The sequence below is a fragment of the Elaeis guineensis genome, chromosome 11 (genome assembly GCF_000442705.2).
Source record: "Elaeis guineensis isolate ETL-2024a chromosome 11, EG11, whole genome shotgun sequence".
Lineage (NCBI taxonomy): Eukaryota > Viridiplantae > Streptophyta > Magnoliopsida > Arecales > Arecaceae > Elaeis > Elaeis guineensis.
This window is the reverse complement of record NC_026003.2, coordinates 97,598,010-97,616,953: the sequence shown is the minus strand read 5'-3', so window position 1 is coordinate 97,616,953 and position 18,944 is coordinate 97,598,010. Positions and strand designations below refer to the sequence as shown.

General features: G+C 37.7%; 1 pseudogene; it reads right to left on the bottom strand.

Annotated features, from left to right (window-relative positions):
- Positions 1 to 1,149: 1,149 nt before the first annotated feature.
- Positions 1,150 to 9,337, bottom strand: LOC105031969 (1-aminocyclopropane-1-carboxylate oxidase homolog 1-like; annotated as a pseudogene).
- Positions 9,338 to 18,944: the final 9,607 nt, after the last annotated feature.

Below are 18,944 nucleotides of genomic sequence, written 5' to 3'. Positions count from 1 at the left end.
GGACTTACGGGGGATGCTGTACTAGACCACTTCAAGCTGTGACTTGAGAAGTAGGGACTCTATGTCATGGTGCCATATATGAGGTTGATTCTTGCTTCCTTAGGGTGTATATGTGCTATTTCGTGAGATTTTGAAATCAAGTTGGATTGTTTCTATGGGATGGCATGTATTTTGTATGCTAGGTAGCAGAACTTAGATGTTGTACTATTTCTGTGCTTCTAATAAACTCCGCTAGATTATATTATCAAGCAAATAACTAGTTGGCCTGATGGTTTTCTTCTTGTATTTCATGAGGCCATTGTGGATGGCTGTCTTCAGGCGTAGATAAATGGGTACGCTTCTAGATATCATTAAATATGATACTCATTTATTTGTTGAGTTAATTTTTCTAATCCTTTTTACTGCAATGTTTAATTATGAGTTTCTTAAAAACTAACTATGAAAAATTCATGTTCTACATAGCTAATCGCCTCGTTACTACACTTCAGCCTTTCATATTGATGTGCACACGTGTCAAAGGTCATCAGAGGCACTGCCTCAGACCCTACAAACGGTTTTGTCCTTCGGCCTGAGCGGCAGGCAAAAGGCGCCTCGTGAGGGATTGCGGGCTCGTATCCCACTTAAGCATATGCACACTCAAAGTTTGCCCGATGTGGGACTATTAAGGGGGCTCCACAAAGTATTGTCCGCTCCCCCCAGGGACGCCGCCACTTTGGATGCACGTGTACCCGGAGTCACGGTTTTGTCCTTCGGCCTGAGCAGCAGGCAAAAGGTGCCTCGTGAGGGATTGCGGGCTCGTATCCCATTTAAGCACATGCACACTCAGAGTTTGCCCGATGTGGGACTATTAAGGGGTCCCCCTACGGTCTGCCCACAACACATATCAATTGAGATAACGTGATATCGGTCCATCCGGGTGTCACCTGCTGAGAATATTGCTTCATCTCAAGATGTAGAATCTTTTCTATGATTCGATAATTAGTAAAGACCTTGTGGAATCCTGAGGATCTGCAATAAAATACTTCATTTAGCTTCTCCAGTACAATAAACGTAGGATATATATATATATATATATATATATATATATATATATTATATATATATATATATATATATATATATGTATCTCTTTAATCCTTTGGATTTCAATAAATTCAGCAGACTAAATTGTCCTGACTTTTAATCATATCTTAAAATAGTCTAGTGCTGATTGTCCATCAAGTCCTTTCATCTTGTAGTAGGTGACGAAATCCTTCACTGATACTTCTTTATACACCGGTCTTTCGTTGGATAATAACTCCTTGATAGGGCCATAGAGCTTCATAGATGGGTAGAAATTTGTGGTAAAGAAGCTTGCCACAGAAATTCTAGGGACATTACTCTTATTTGCAAGCACCCTGTGCTTCACGCTCTTAAGCCTATCATTGGAGATTAGCTGCAGATCACAGAAATACAAGAGGAAAATTATAAATAATATCACATATATGATGGCATTTACAAGTAATAATCTACCCATGAGAATCTAAATTCTATGAATTTGAAACTATAATCAGCATACATTTTAGTGAGTCTTGTCTTCTTCTTCCTTTTTTTTTTTTTTTGTTTCGAATGAAACTACATTAGAGTAAATCAAGTAACTGAGAATCAAATATTTGATTTTGCTGCATTAATATTTCTGTACCTAATGAAAAACATACCTGCAGTAGATCACCAATGTTTACTATTAAAGCTCCAGGCAGAGGAGGCACATTAATCCATTGATTTTGATGCAGCACTTGTAAGCCACCAATCTGGTCTTGTAGAAGGATGGTCAGGAAATCTGGATCAGAATGTTTGCTAGCTCCAAGAGTGAGTTGAGGCTGTGGGCAAGGCGGATAGTAGTGGCCAAGAACAGCAAGTCCTTTGGCACATTCCATTTGATTTAGATGATCATGATTAAGGCTGAGCGCCTCAGAAAGTAGCTCAAAGAGAAAGATCCCCAGTTTTTTAATATGGTTTGGATAATGGAAGGTTATTTCTCTACAAATAGAAGATGTGGATCCATGAGATGCCAAATAAAACGTAAACAGGATATACCATGTCATATTAAAGTTCTTTTTTCGATTTTTTAATAGAAAATGGGAAGTCCCATTAAATTCATCAAGAGTGTGATTTGAGGTTGATGACTAATAAAGTAAATAAGAAGTTGTCAAGAAATTGATATTTTTAATTAATATTTCAAGTTATGTATAAATTATTTTTTTATTTTTTTGAGAAAAAAGATGGACAGACTACCATATATATAATTAGGAATTAAATGAGTACGAGAGGAAGAAGAAAATAGAACATAAGAAGGACATAATAAAGAGGAAAAAATAAAAGAGAAAAAAAAGATAGGGAAGTCCAACAACCCAAACAATACAATTCCAAAGATCAATTCTACACATAACTCGCCCATCTCAGATCCAATGTGGGCCACAAGAAGGACTAGGAGCCCCTCAAACACAATTCAACATTTAATTGGCCATCTAGATCTAGCAGGCTTGGCGCCGCATCATATCCTGCTACCCATGCCCTGGAAGGACCAATTCACTTAACCTGCTAATGTTATCCACCAACATTATACTTGATCTAAACCATGAGAGCTATTTATTACTCCCCAGCTACCTCTTCAACCACCCACTCCAGCACCAATTGGTCTTCGGGCTTTCTCCTATTTGTTATGGACTCATGCCCTCATTACGGTTGGCTCAAACTAAAGAGAGACAACCCCACCCATGGCCTCAATTTTACTCGACCCTAGAATCCTCCGTGAGAAACTCATATAACTAATAAAGATTGTGACATATAATGGACTTCGCTATGATACCACTTGTTATTAACTTGCAACCCAAAAATTTAAACCATTAAGAAGACAACCTATTGGACTAATAAATTTATATGGCACCCTTTTTCTTGGTACGATATAGATTGTGGGACTATAACAACCTCCCCCATCCAGTATCATGATACTTTCATCATGGTTAGCTCCTATTTGAGAGAGGACAACACACTTATGGCTCGAGTCCAACTTAATCTTGCTCCTCCTTAACTCTGGTATCCCCCAATGAGAGACCCATATGACTCATAAAGGTTGCGATGTACAATGCCTCTGGCTTTGATATTAATTATCATGGACTCACAGTCCCAAAGTTAAGCTGTTAAGAGGAAGAGTGGCATGGGCAGGGATTGTCTTTCATGTGAAAGAAGGATTTACCTTCCTTGGCATTAATCCACTATTGGATCATGCAATGATCTCTTTGAGATCTATATAGGTGGATGAATGAGGAAGTTCAGAGTGCTTTGAGATGTGTGAAGGTTGTATCAATCATTCTTTTACGTGAAAGATGCAATCCAAATTTGAAGTGGCATAGACTAATAAACCCATATGATACTCTTTAGATTAGTCAGCATAGGACTTTAACAACATACACCTAACCAAAGCTCCTCAGTTGGTTGACCTCTTTTGCTACACTACCAATCCACCCCTTTAACAACATAAGCTAACCAATGCTCCTCATTTAGCTTTGACATGTAGGCTCCACTTACTTCATGACTAGATGGAAGCTTTCAGCACCAAGCTCCAATGCACTTGCCATCAGCCTATTAGACCTCACTTCATAGTGTCCACCTCCTATTCTCACCCACTGCCATTAGCCCTATCCTTTGCTTGCTTCCTCTACCATGCCAACTCTACCATTGGGGCTCTACTCCACTTCACCATGACCACCTCCACCACTATGCCAACACACCCGTTGTGGGCAATGTTGTAAGGGCATAAGAGCTCTACCAATTAAAAAGAAGGATAGGAGAACAGATGAGAGAATGGGGAGACAAGGGAAAAATATGAGAGAAGGAGATGGAAAGGGAAGGTGGAGATGTAGAATGGTAGATGCACGAGCCACCAAGCTCCATAACCTAAAGCTCTGATATCATATAGAATGGCAAACTATTCGAAGTAAATTGAATGTGCCGGCCCAAGATCCAAAATAAATAGAAAAAATAATAGAAAAAATGTTAAAAGAAAAATAAATTTAGGAGAGAAAAAAATTTTTATTAAAAAAATCGAACCATACAAAGAAGCTCCTCATGCCTTATCAAAGAGGCCATCTCTAACTCTCTCTTCCCACCATAATATTCCACACACTTTTTCTACCATCTTCCACACTCTAAGGAAACACCAAGGATTCTTTTAAATAGAGCACCATATGGGTGGGAGTTTGACTCCAATCTTAATTTAAAAATCAAAAACTCATTTGAACATAAACTCTAATAACCTTTAGAAGGAAATAATTAAATAGAGTAATATCAGGAATAGAATCCTAAAGTCAATGAATCTCCATACTCCCTATCATTGCAAAGTCCATTCGATAATGCTAAATTTATCAATATTATGAAACATCATAGTAGCCATTACCATTATTGCCATGGTAACAATAATATATAACAACTTATTGAACTAAGAATTGAGTAATGAAACTTCTTTATTGACTTGAACATTAATTCCTTCACTGGCTTGTCCTCTTTAATGCATATAACGAAAATGATGATATGTTGCAACACTTTTTCTGGGCATTAACTCTATGGTCATGATGTTAAAATTTTCTCGGACATCTAACTTATTCCAATGAATATTAAGTTATCGATTGTAATAATTATGAGCATCAGCCACAACCTACACATAAGTAAAACCAATAACAAAACTTTGATTATATTCATATACCCCCACTTATGTTGCTTCAATATCTGCACATAATTGGTTTCTTTGGAATATGGAATTAAATCATCATGCATGAGTCTTCTAACAGCTCGAATTTTGGAGTAGTTTCAAAATTAATTGATATACCAAAAACCTTATTGATTGCTAAAGTACAACAAGAATAATATCTATAAAAAATATCTTCTTGCTACTTGATCTCTGAAACTAGCTACTTCATAATTAGTCAGCTCTTCGTGCTCATGGTTGACTAAATCTCTACTTGAACCATGTTGGCGATGTGCCAACACACTCTCGATGGGACCCAAAGAGAGGTTTCCAGTTGAGGGATGGCTGATGATGTGGCAAGTATCCTCCAAGATCGACTCAGAGGATCGACCTGCCCTGGTTGGTATGGATTAAATAGGATTGACCGATCAGCCTAACCCTTGAGGTTGATTTGACTTGATATGGGTTGACTCGGCTATGAAGCCTCTCGATCCATCCGTGTGCTTATCATGTAGTTCTGTACTAGCTTAATAAGGACTAATAAATCCTTTCTTCTAATGGACAATTATCTTTTGAAAAGTTGGTTAGGGATTACGGTCCTATAAGTGTCATTAGAGCGAAGTTGCAGATTCAAACCCATCAAGCCTTCCAAATGTTGCTGGGAGGAGATTATTGGCTATATGCCAGTGCACATCCTGCTTGCATGCTTATCATAGGGTTCTATGCTAGCTCAATAAAGGCTAATAAACCCTACCTTCTAATAGACAATTGCCTTTTGGAAAGTTGGTTATGGGCTATGATTCTACAAACTATTCATATCTTGGATAGTTTCAGTATAAGACTTTCCCATATGATTTGATTTTTTAGTACAAATTTCTATAACTGGATCAATTATAGCATCCTTTGACTTTTTTCTAAGCAGTTTTAGAATCAACTGAACATTCAATCATGATCATTTTTGAACTTGATACAATATCCACTTGATTAAGCTCATCTTGCATTAGATTTTTTTTCTAGACTTGATTGATCCTCAAACTGATCAATCTTACTATGCTCTGAGTTTTATGAAGTTGATCCAATCTCTAATTGATCAAGCTCCTCCTGTTTCAAATCTTCATCTTTAAAATAATTTTTTTCTTTTTTAAGATTTTTGAGGAAGTCTGAAATCAAAATCCACTTTTCAAATAATTTTTGTTTATGATATCTCACCTTATTAGAATTTGAGTAAACAGCCACAAAAATATCCCATGCTTCCTCTAGCTTCTTTACATCTTGAATATAAAGTTAATTTTTTTATCAACTGAATTTTGAATAATCCACATTACCTTTCGAGATCTCAAACTCTATTTTCTTTTTGTGATCTCATCTATTGACATCATCTCTGACTCATCCAGAATATCCTATAAATTCTGTAATTTTAAATAAGACCCAACAAGAGCTTTTCAATATAGATAATAGGTGTTGTTCAACTTATGAAAAGAAATGGTGGTAGTAAAAGTAGCTATATTAATATTAGTAAGGTCAGACATCATATGCATGAATCCATTGATAAAGAAGGTATTAGTATTAGCTATGATAATTCACCTCTTGAATCACCAAACAAGAGTTCACATGTTTGCACCATCGTAAAATGAATTATTGGAAGCTCTTCAATCACACCATGGTGTAAACCACTAACAATCAAGTTATTGTTCTAAAAAAAATATCATGCTTTAAATAAATCTGATCAAAATTGTAGACCACTCAAGTACTTTCCAAGCTTATGGCTCTAACACCATGTAGAGCCACAAATGCGTGAGTCACCAATCTCAAGATCTTAGCTCTGATACCATATAGAATATAAATACACAGGCTACTAATCTCCAAAACATAAAGCTCTGATACTATATAGCTAGAATGACATGCTATGGAGAGTAGATCGAACGTGTTAGTTCAAGATCCAAAACAAATACCGAAAGAATAAAAGAAAAGAAACGTTGAAAGAAAAATAAATTTTGGAGAGAGAAAAATTTTTATTAAAAAATTGAGTAATATAATGAAGCTCTCTCATGTCTTAACAAAGAGAACACCTCTAAAACTCTCTCTTCCCATTATAATATTCCACACATACTTTTCCCACCATCTTCTATACTCCGAGACTTTGAATGTGTCTTTAAATAAAGCATAATATGGATAGGAGTTTAACTCCTATCTTGACTTAAAAATCAAAAGTCCAATAAAATATAAATTTTAATAATTTTAAAAAAATAATTAAATAGACTAATACTAGGAATAGAATTTTAAAGTCATTAAAATTAATGATTAATTAAAAATAAAATTATAATTAGATTGGGATATGATAATAAATTTCAACAAGAGGGTGTGTTTTCTGGCCACGTACGTTGGAGAATACAATTGGAAAGTACTTGGACTCTCTATTCCTCTAATACTCTCTCAAAATCTTAGACCTCTCCTTGGGCTAGAGAGAAGTTAACAAGGCCCCTGATCTATAAACTGTTGGATTTTTCAAAAAGTTTTTGATAAATTGATATATATATATATATATATATATGCACGTGTGCGTGAGCACACACTAGTATAATAAAAATAAGAAGAACTAAGATACTAATTTACAAAAATGCTGTAGCAACTAAAAAAAAATTCTAATTGGCACAGAAAAAAAAAAACCCAGCTTGTTTATTGCATGCTGATTGCTCCCCTTGTATGTTCCTTGCGAATTGTACCACATAATGAAATGAAGCAAACGTGAGTGCTGGAGGACAACCGAGTGTTTTTCCCCACTCGAGGGATTCTTCTGAGAGAGATGCTCTTATTTTTGAAAAAAAAATTGTAATGGAATAAAAATTAAATAACTCGCGATATGAGAGGAGAAAGGACTTAAGCAGCACGCCATTGACATCCCAATCTAAACAACCCAACGGGTCGAATATCCTAGCGGAATAGCGGTGGACGGCAACGGGAGACGTTACCTGCAAGCCAGAGGCAGTTCCTCCGGTTTTGGAGGTTCCGGCGCCATCATACAGAATATGGTATCCCTCCAATTTGCCGCCGGCGCCTGGTACAGATCGAAATTACTATTGAACGTCATCTTCTTCGCCGAATCCCTGGTGTAGTACTCCTCTTCACCTCGGCCACGCCTCGTTAAACGTCCTCACCCCTGCAAGCATTTCGTCGAGCACCGCCGCAGGATGCCGTGGTTGACCACCTGGAAGAACCCCATCGTCTCAGAGGCCCGCTTCACCTCACCCACAACCTCCTTTCTTCTGGCGCTGTCAGATTCGGCGTCTCGGAGGTCGATGACGGGGATTTGGAGGCGAGAAGTGGCGTCGTCCGAGTCGGAGGGGTTGACATCGCCCGAGTGGTCGGGTGGCTGGATGAAGAAGGGAGGGATCTTGCTGATGCCGGCGTCGACGAGGCCCTTCACGCCGGCCTTTGTCTCGTCGAATGCTTTAATCGCACTGTCCAGTCGTAGGGGACGGACATGGTGGCTATTTTGAGTTGAGTGTTTTGTTATGATAACTATGGGCTGGGGTGTGTGGTTTTAAAGCACTGGGATGGTGGTGTGTGAGGGCTAGACTTTTTTCTGTGGTTGCGCGAGGTGGGTTTTTCCTTGCTGGGAAGGGATCATCAGGAGCCAGGAAGCAAATTGGATGAAAAGGGCGTCTCCTTTTTTTTTTTTTTTTTTGGGTTACAAATGGACGGTCTATCAATCTAATGCGAGAACAATCCAAAAGATCAAGATACATAAAGTCATGCAGGACCAACAGATAATTCTCATCCTATCTTCAAATTCAATCATCGGAGTGCTCTGCAACATATGCCGCCATCCAATTTGCCGCAGTATTTACTTTTCGGTAAACATACCAAACTTTGACCTCAACAGCTTGATGGAGAGAGATTTAGATACCCTGAATTAGCGGATGAATCTCGAGCTGCCTTGCACTTTTCTGGATCCAAGCAATGACAGTAGTAGAGTCACTCTTAAGATAGATCTTCTTTGCGTGAAACTGCTGCCTGGCGAAGGTGACATGTGCCCGGTGGCATGAAGCTCTGCACTCGAGATAGAAGGCTCAAAAAGGTAGAAACCTCCGATTACCAAAAGTCTAGCATCAGAGCCACGAATGACGAAGCCCGCACCGCTCTCCCATCCCTGACACTGCCATCAAAGTTCACCTTGACAAACCTCGAGGGTGGGGGCTCCCAAGAGATGGATAGTACCCTATGGATCACTGCTAAAGCAGCTAGGGAGCTCCAAAGATCAGGGTTATCAAGGGATGGGGTGGCAGTGTCAAACTGGCAATACTCCAGAGCAAGATAAAGAGCTCTCTCCACCACCCGACGAGCAAGAATCACCTCACTGTCAAAGACTAGGCTGTTCCTCGACAGCCAAATCTGGTAAGCGATATAAGCCATCTGATCACCAACCGCGAACATCTTGTAGGTCACGCTCTGTCGGATCAAGCCCAAGAAGAAAATCAGCCATGGGTCCGTACTCGTCTCCCATGGATAGCCGCCTATCTGTCTCCAGATGACTCTCGTCCTAGGGCAGCACAAAATGGCATACTCTACAAACTCCTCCATTCCACAGACTGGACACAAGGTCGGAATCTCCATGCCCTTATCCCTGAGAAGTGTCCGGGTGGAAAGCCAGTTTCAGGCAAGTTTTCATAGAAAAATTCTCACCCTAGGATAAGCAGCTACTCTCCAAATCCAAGTAGCCTCGATCCTCCTAGTCAGCGCCAGTCCACACAATTGGGAAAGGTCCCTCAAGGAAACTTTCAGGCTTGAGGGATCTTTCAGGCAGCAAAAACGTCTCCGACCCTCGTATCCTGATTGGGGTGCATCAAAATTGAGATGGCAAGGATCCGCTCTGCAGTGGGCTCCCAAAAGTCCGAATGATCTCCTGTGCCCTCCAACCCGAGCCATTAGTAGTAATGAGATCGACAACCTCATGTGGTCCTCCACCTTATTACTGATAAAGATCGGCCAATGGGAGAGAAGAATGCTCGAAATTCAGTCATACTGGGTCACCTCCACCAAATGCCCATCCCCGATCAAGCATCTGATACGGTCCATAATGTCGGGCCCTCGAGCACGGATCTCCCTCTAGATGAAAAAGTAGTCCTGGGCAGCCTAGATGGGATTTTCATGGCTCCACTACCATAACGGACCCTCATTATCCTACTCCACAAGCAGTCCGACTAGATCATGAATCTGACTGTATATCTGACAATCAGAGCCTACCTCTTCGTCACCAAAGAGTGGATCCCAAGGCCACTATCTTGCACACACCACCTCCCAGGATAGCAAATGGACTCGCTAATGATCGTGCTTGGATCCTCACAGGAAGTTGCGAAACTACTGCTCCATCCCTCTAATATAAGCAACCGGCACAATTGTATTGGCCAAGAGGTACATCGAAACAGAGCTCGACACCAATCTCACTAGAGTCATCTTGCCCATGAAGGATAGGGCGTTGGCTTGCCAGTCCTGGAGATGCTCTGGATCCACTACTCCAAAGGTCTACACTCAGTCCGTCTTAGGTGATGGCTCGTGATTGAAATCTTGAGATAGGTCAGCGTCCCCATCTGCTCCCGCCAGGCTCTCCCTGATCACCAATCTCACTTGGGGCTTCATGCTTGGGCTAAAGATGATAGCAAACTTCTAAATGTTGATCAACTGACCTGACATTCGATAGTAGGCCCGGGTAACAGAAGCAAAGCACTCCGTATTTTGGATCGAGGCATACCCAATGAGGAGGCAGTCATCTATAAAGAGAAGGTACGAGAGTGGCTAGGCATCAGGGGCAGGCCAATACGGCTCCAGGGTCTGCCCTTGAATCATTGCTCTCAATGTTCTAGATAAGGCGTTAGCACATAAAATGAACAAGTAGGGGGAAAGGGAACAACCTTGGCGAGGACCAATAGAGGAATGAAAGAACTTCATCGGGGTGCCATTGATAAGGATAGTGAAGCTCGGGGCCTCACTGCAATTCATGATCCAACCAATCCACCTCTCCTCGAAACCTAGTGCCTGGAGTGTTCGTCGAAGTAAAGACTAGCTTATTCGATCATATGCCCGCTGATGAAAAATAACAGATGATTTCATGCATGCATTTCAAAATTTTATAGTCAAAATAAATAAGATTAAACTTTTTAATCTTATCATGCATTAGATTGAATCTAAAACAACCTATGCTAGGATCAATGACATGACATAATATGCATACAAATTCTGAAATTAAAAACTCATAGATCAAATCTATGTGATCATATCAATATTGCAGATCATATCTACTATGTACTTGAGTTCCAAACTCTATACATTAGTGCTGGTCGATATTCACCGTTGTTGAGGAACATGGATTTACTGGTTCTCTTTATGGCAGTGCAGCCGCACAATATGCCCGGCCTCTACAGGACGTCTATATGAAGCCCTGAACAGATCGATCTCTCAAGAGTGCTAGCTCACACATAGACCAATTGATGGTTGATTCGTGCTCCTTCAAATATCTCAAACTATTTTGGAGGAGAAGAAAGCTTTTGGAGGATCACATGGTAGGAGGAGGAAAATGAAAATAGAAACTGCTATTTTCTCTCTTCCAAAATCCCCACATTAAGGATTTAGAAACCCATGCCTTAAAGAAACATCATGCCTAGAAGACTTTCTCTCACTTTTTTTCTCTTCTCAATGAAACACTTCTCTGATTACTCTCAGATCTCCTATGCATGCCCAAAAGCTAGCCTTCTTAAGGTTGGCATCCCACAAATGGATAGGATAGGGATAAGATCATATTCAAACAAGGCTTTATCCTTATCACAATTTGAATTCAAATTAGATTTGAATTCAACTTGAACCAAATCCTATCCCAATCAAATGGGAATTGAGGAGGGGTGAGAAACTTCATCTGGCATGGAAAACTTTCATGCAAAATCTGAAATTTGCATGAAGGAATGTAGGGCATGGATAAGGTAGGGCGTAAGGGGAGAAAGTCCAATTCGATTGGACTCTAGGTTTATCCAATTAGGTCCAATCCAAACCCATTTGGTTAGAGCCTAAGAGAAGATCAAACCTAATCCTATTAGGCACCTAATTTATTCAATCAAATCCTAATCAAATTAGGATTTAATCGAGTCCAAATTCTGATCAAATCAGAAATTAATCTTCTTTAGCGATTAGGTCATCCTATACCTAATCGGATTACAGCTAACTGAATCTAATTCAATTAGACTTGATCCAAACCTCATTGCTCAATCAAATTAAGCTAATCAGTAATCTAATTACTAATTAATCCTTTATTAATTCATAAACTCTTAGCAAATTATTTTATCGTAACTTTTACATAAGGTTAATCATTAATTATATTAATAATTATACCCTTAATGATTTGTAATTATTGATCAGCCATCTGATCAGATAAGAATCTTTTTTGTGTATGATCCTATAGGTTCAAACCAAAACTAATAACTCAGAAATAAATTTTTATACTAATCAGAGTGATTATCTAGCAATGATACCCGATATTTGGATAGACCGAAAAGTCATAAAGCAACATTCAAGAACATTTGACATATGGTTACTGTATAATTCATCCCTTTGACCCTCAATGCTCAGGATGATTTTAGAGTTAAACTATCAACTCTTAATTAGTACATTCGAATTATGTCTCAATCTTATAAATCTTGTGACTCCTTACAAAAATTATCCTAACCAAAGTTTTATTAAATTGAAACACAATATAACACTATCTCCTAAAACAGAAGTGGTCAATCCCATCTTGACTCACACACAAACTTCGCAAGTACTTGATTGTGCCTAGAAATCTTCCATCATTGAATTAGAAATTCAGGTAGTTTGGTATCAAAGCACAATGAGTTGCTTGCAAGTTACTATGCTGATCTTAGATCAGAGGGCACTCATACCCATGTTTTCGTGAGCTACTCTTGATAGCAGAGTACTACAAAGTTTAGTTACATTCAGTGAGATGTACTCCTATATCTCACCTGCATGCCATACCAATATCTCCATACTTTTAGTTATTAGGACAACCAACCCATATGGCATACAACGATCTATACTTGATAAACGTATCATCCTTGTAATAACGTATCATTTGGTCATGAATAAAGTTTAAAAACTACACGATAAATCTTTTTTATCGATTGAAAGTAATTCTAAGGACTTTATCATAACATAAGAGTTCAATAAGAAAGATGCAAAATTTATGATGAAAAATATCAAATAACTTTTATTAATTTATAATTCATATACAATTTACAAAGAGCACAATCATTTAAAAATAGATGATTGGTTTTAGGATATATTTTTCAATAACTCTCACTTGGACTAAAATCAATTGAAATAGTATTTAATATCCATCTATTACTTGTGATCATCGAACTCTTTGATTTTGAGGTTTTAGTAAATGGGTCGGCCAAGTTCTCCTTTTTATTAATTTTTTGAAGGTTGATATCATTTTGATCTATGATCTCTCACACAAGGTAATAGCGATGTAGAATGTGCTTGATTCTCTAATAGGACTTCGGTTCTTTCACTTGGGCTATGGCTCCAGTGCTGTCACAATATAGCAGGACAGGACCATCAACAGAGAGTGCTACTCTAAGCTCGTCGATAAACTTTCACAACCAAACAGCTTCTTTGATAGTATCGGATGCTATAATGTACTCAGCCTCGCAAACAAAATCGGCTACTGTATGCTGCTTGAAATTTTTCTAGCAGATCGCCCCTGAAGGAAAGATTTATCTGATCGCATCGGATGCCAGGAGGAAAGAATAGATTAGTAATTAAATTTTTTTATAATATTTATGAAATATCACCTTGATTTGTAGTAGAAAATAATCAAAATTGAAGAAGCTTCTTGATTGATTTGCTTCACGAGATTCAGATGTGCGGATCCTCTACTTTGCGTGTATGTCAAACTCTATAGAATAGAGGGATAAACATCTTCTTCAGAGAGGAAAGAGATGAAGCCTAGAGATTTGATTTCAAGATCTTAGAACAACCCACACGCTACCACACCAAGGGGAGGGAGGACACCCAAGCAAAGAGAGAAGCCCAAGGAGAGGTGACATCCAAGAGAGAGAGGATGCCCAAACCAAGAGAGTACTCCACACCTAGGCCATGGGTTGATTTTTTGGTTCTCTTCTCCACACTCCTTCTTAAATAGATAAGAGGTTCTAGCTCAAATTAAACTCTTTTAGGTGTTAGGAATAGAACTCTCTATGTTTGAATCAAATCCAAACTTCCTAAAGCGTAAGGATTCCCAATGCAAGTAAAAGAGGTGCCAACTTGCGCCTCCCTTCATTATGCCGCACGTCCAAGGGGAGGAGGCTGTTTCTAGCCCCCTCTCTACCATCTTGATCGACCATATGGGTGAAAGAAATCTTGGAGAATATGGCTAAGTACACTAAATCAGAATTAGTTTAGATTTGGGTTCAATTCAAATCTAATTTGAATCTGATTTGAACCAATTTAAAAAGACTGTTGATCCGAATCCAATTAGAATTTTTATCCAAGTCTAACTTGGATAATTAACCCAATCAAGCCTTAATAAAATTATACCTAATTAATTTAGATCTAATTTAAAGTAATTAATGCTTGAATCCAATCTATCATAATTGCTTGGATCATTGATTTGATCAATTTATCCTCAAAATCAAATCTGCACCTTATATACAGTGCTAGTTGGACATAGTCAGTGTTTAATTCTGTATGATCTATAATTTAATTCTCAATTAAATTAATCTATATGTTCAATCAAGTCTCAACTTTCAAATTGATCACATAAATATTCGATCAATTCTTTTCTATATTGTTTGACTTTTATGCGCAGCTTCATAAGTTTGAACACTAAGTCGGTAGTATAGAAATTTTTCCTATACTAATCGAAGTGACCATCTAACAATGATACCCGATGTCTGGATAGATTGAATATTCATAAAGCAATATTCAAGAACCTCGACATATGGTTACGTATAATTCATCCCTTTGATCCTAATGCTCAAGGTGACCTAGGGTTTAACTGTCAACCCTGAAACAGTCATTCACATTATATTTCAACCTTTCAAATTCATTGTATGGATTATCCTGATCAAAATTTTATTATATTGAAATATAGTGATACATTAACTCCTATAATTTGGAGCAGTTAATCCTATTTTGATCCACACATAGACTTCGCAAGTATTTGACTGTACCCAGTAGCTTTCTGTCACTATATTAGAAATGTAGTAATCCAACATCAAAGTATAGTGAGTTGCTTGCAAGTCACTATTGTGATCTCAAGTCTGAGGGACACTTATGTCCATACACTTCGCGAGCTGCTCTTGACAATAGAGTGCTCGATAGGTGAATCACCTATTTAGTGATGATGTACTCCTATATTTTACCTATATACTATACGAGTGTCTCCTCACTCCTTGATTATGAGGATAACCAACCTATATGGTATACAACGATCTATACTCAATAAACGTCATCGTCTTTTTAATGACGTATCATTTGGTCATGAACATGTTTAAAAACTATTCGATAAATCTTTCTTTATCGATCATAATAGTTCTAAGACTTCATCACAACACGAGTTCTAATAAGGAAGATGTACACCTTGTGATGAAAATACCAAAATAACTTTTATTTATTGATCAATAATTTATATACAAAATCTAATTGTTTGTAATAAGTCAATTGACTTTAGGACATAATTCTTAACAATTTTCACCAGGACTAATATAAATTGGGGTAGTATCTTATACCCATCTTTCACTTATGATCATCAAACTTTTTGATCCGAGAGCTTAAGTGAAGGGATCGGTCAGGTTCTCTTTTCTATCAATCTTTTATAGCTCGACGTCATCTCGATCCATGATTTCATGGACAAGATGATAGTGTCACAGTATGTGTTTGGTTCTGTGATGGGACTTGGGCTCCTTTGCTTGTGCTATGGCTCCAGTGCTATCACAATATAGTAAAATTGGACCATCAATAGAGAAATCTACTTCAAGTTCAGTGATGAACTTCTTCAACCAAACAACCTCTTTTGCAGCATCAGATGCCGCAACATATTCGCTTTGCATATTAAGTCAGCCACCATATGTTGCTTGGAGCTCTTCCAATAAATCACTCCTCTATTCATGGTGAACACGTAGCCCAATATACTTTTGCTGTCATCATGATCTGACTGAAAATTAAAATCATTTATCTCATAAATTTTAAGTCAATGTCTCCATAGATAAGTCATTGATCTTTAGTATTTCTCAAATACTTAAGCATTATCTTCACAACCTTCCAATGGTTCTCTTCGGGATCAGACTGGTACCTATTTACTACTTTTAGTGAATAAGCCACATCCAATCTCGTACACGTCATGATGTATATGATGGATCCACTGTCGAAGCATATGGGATTCTACTCATACCTCTCTTTTCTAAAGGTTGTCAGACAATCCTTCTTGGAGAGAGAAATTCTTTGGTCTATCAGTAGATAACCCTTATTGAAATTTTTCATGCTGAATCATATTAGCATGGTATCGATGGATGTGGATTGGGATAATCCAAGCAACCTTCTAGATCTATCTCTATAGATCTTCATCCTTAGGATGTAGGATGCTTCTCCCAAATCTTTCATGGAGAACTACGATGATAGCCATAGCTTTATACTTTGCAAAGCTCAGATGTCATTTTCTATTAACAGTATTTATCTATATATAGTACAAAAAAGATGACTACAGAATCATTAGCCCATTTGTAGATTCAAGGCTCTTCTCCATTCCTAACGAAGTCATACATTTTGATCATTTTATCAAAATGCATGTTCCAACTTTTAGATGCTTACTTCAATCCATTGATGGACCTATTTAGCTTGCATACTTTAGATTCATCTGAGGATGTGAATCTTTCAAGTTGTATCATATACACCTCTTTTTTAGCTCTCCATTAAGAAAGATGGTTTTGCATCCATTTATCAGATCTCAAAATCTAAGTGTGCCGCTATTGCAAGCATGATCCGGATGGACTTAAGCATTACGACAGAAAAGAATATCTCATCATAGTCAATATCATAATGCTGATAGTATTATTTGGTAACTAGACGGGCTTTATAGGTCTCCATCTTCTCGTCTGCTCTTCTTTTTCTCTTAAAATTTATTTACACCCTATGGGTTTAATTTCTTTGGGTGGATCAACTAGTGTCCATACATCATTGATCTCCATAGACTCTATCTCTAATTTTATGGCATCAAGCTATTTTTGGGAGTCAGATCTTTATGTAGCATCATGTAGGTGATCGTATCCTCGTCGTTCTCATCTAGTTCGACAGGATCACCATTCTGAACTAAAAAATTATAGTATCTGTCCAGTTGATGTGCTTCTCTACCGAATCTCCTTAATGGGCCTCTATAGGCTCTGAATTTGATTCTCCAATCAAATCTGATTCTGTATGTGCTGGTATTTCTACCTCACGAACTTCACTAAGTTTGATTTTAGTAGCATTAGTTCCTTCCCAAGAAACTTCTTTTCTAAAAAGACTGTCTTATTGCTAACGAACACCTTTTATTCTTCAATGAGGTAGAAATAATATCTTTTAGTTTTCTTAAGGTATCCTACAAATAAGTATTTATCGAATCTAGGTCCAAGCTTGTCTGTCTTTAAATACTTGACATAAGTCAGATATCCCCAAACCTTAAGGTGTGAGAGTACTAGTTTATACCCTGACCATATCTCATATGATATTTTATTTACAGACTTGCTCGAAACCTTATTAAATATGCAGAAGATAGTTTCTAGAGCATATCCTCAAAAGAAGATTGGTAGAGTTGCAAAGTCTATTATGGATCGAATCATATCTAACAGTGTTCGATTCTTCCTTTCTGACACCCCATTATGTTGTGGTGTTATAAGAGGGGTCCATTGTAAGAGAATTTCATTCTCTTCTAGATATATCAGAAAATTACTGATGAGATATTCACCTCCTCGGTCTGATCGAAGAGTTTTAATACTCTTTTCAGTATATTTTTATACTTCACTATGAATTATTTGAATATTTCAAATGATTCAGATTTGTGCTTCATAAGGTAGATGAACCCACACCTCGATAGATCATTAGTAAATATAATGAAGTGATAATATCCTCCTCTGGTGCTTATGTTCATAGGTCTACATATATCACTATGTACTAGACCTATAATATTACTGGCTCGCTCATCTTTTCTCTTAAAATATGACTTGATCATCTTATCAAGAAGACAGGATTCATAGGTCGGTAATGATTCATAATCATTAATTTTGAGGATACCCTCCTTGATTAATCTATCTATCTTGTTCTTATTCACATAACCCAGCCTACAATGCCAAAGGTAGGAATCCTGATATTATCTATCTTAGAGTATTTGTTCGATGTGTACATTACACCAACAAGCTGTGATAATAAGTATATGCCAGATTTCAATTATCGTCGCATGATTTTAGTATCATTCATAATGATATCATAAAAATCATTCTTTATTAAAAATTTAAAATCGAGTTTGACCAAAAGGCCTATAGAGATGGCATTTATCATAAAAGAAGGACAATAATGATACTCATTTAACATGACACTACTAGACTCGAAAATAAGCTGCATAGTTTTTAAAACTAGAACTGGAATAAAGCTTCCATCTTTAACGTTCAGGAACCACTCGCCTTCTCTAAACTTTCTATTGACCTGTAGTTTTATAATAAATTATAAATATTAATTAGATTTTCAGTATCCAATATCAGGTAGTAGTATCACAAACAAAAAAATTACAAAATGTTATCGTATAAGTACCTTATGAAGCAACAGCTTGCTTGTTTCTCTTTTTTTTGGTCTGTTTGGATCAAGAGAAGCTATATATGCAGTATAGTTTCTCTTTCAATGATCTAGCTTCTTGTAGAAGAAGCATTTTACCTGACTCTTATCAACCTTCGACTTCTTGCTCTACTTCGGCTTTGGATTGGTAGCCCGACTCTTCTGCACCCTCTTTTTCTTTCCTCTCTTGGATGAACGATGACATACAGATGATCCTCCCACAACATACACCAGCTCCTTCTAGAGCTGATGGTCCTCCTTAAATATCTGCAATAATTCTAACAAATCATGGTAGTTCACTATAGCTTGGTCATTTTATAATGACTCAAGAAGGGTAGGTAGGACTTCGGTAGCGAGTTAAGGATAGCATCCTTGC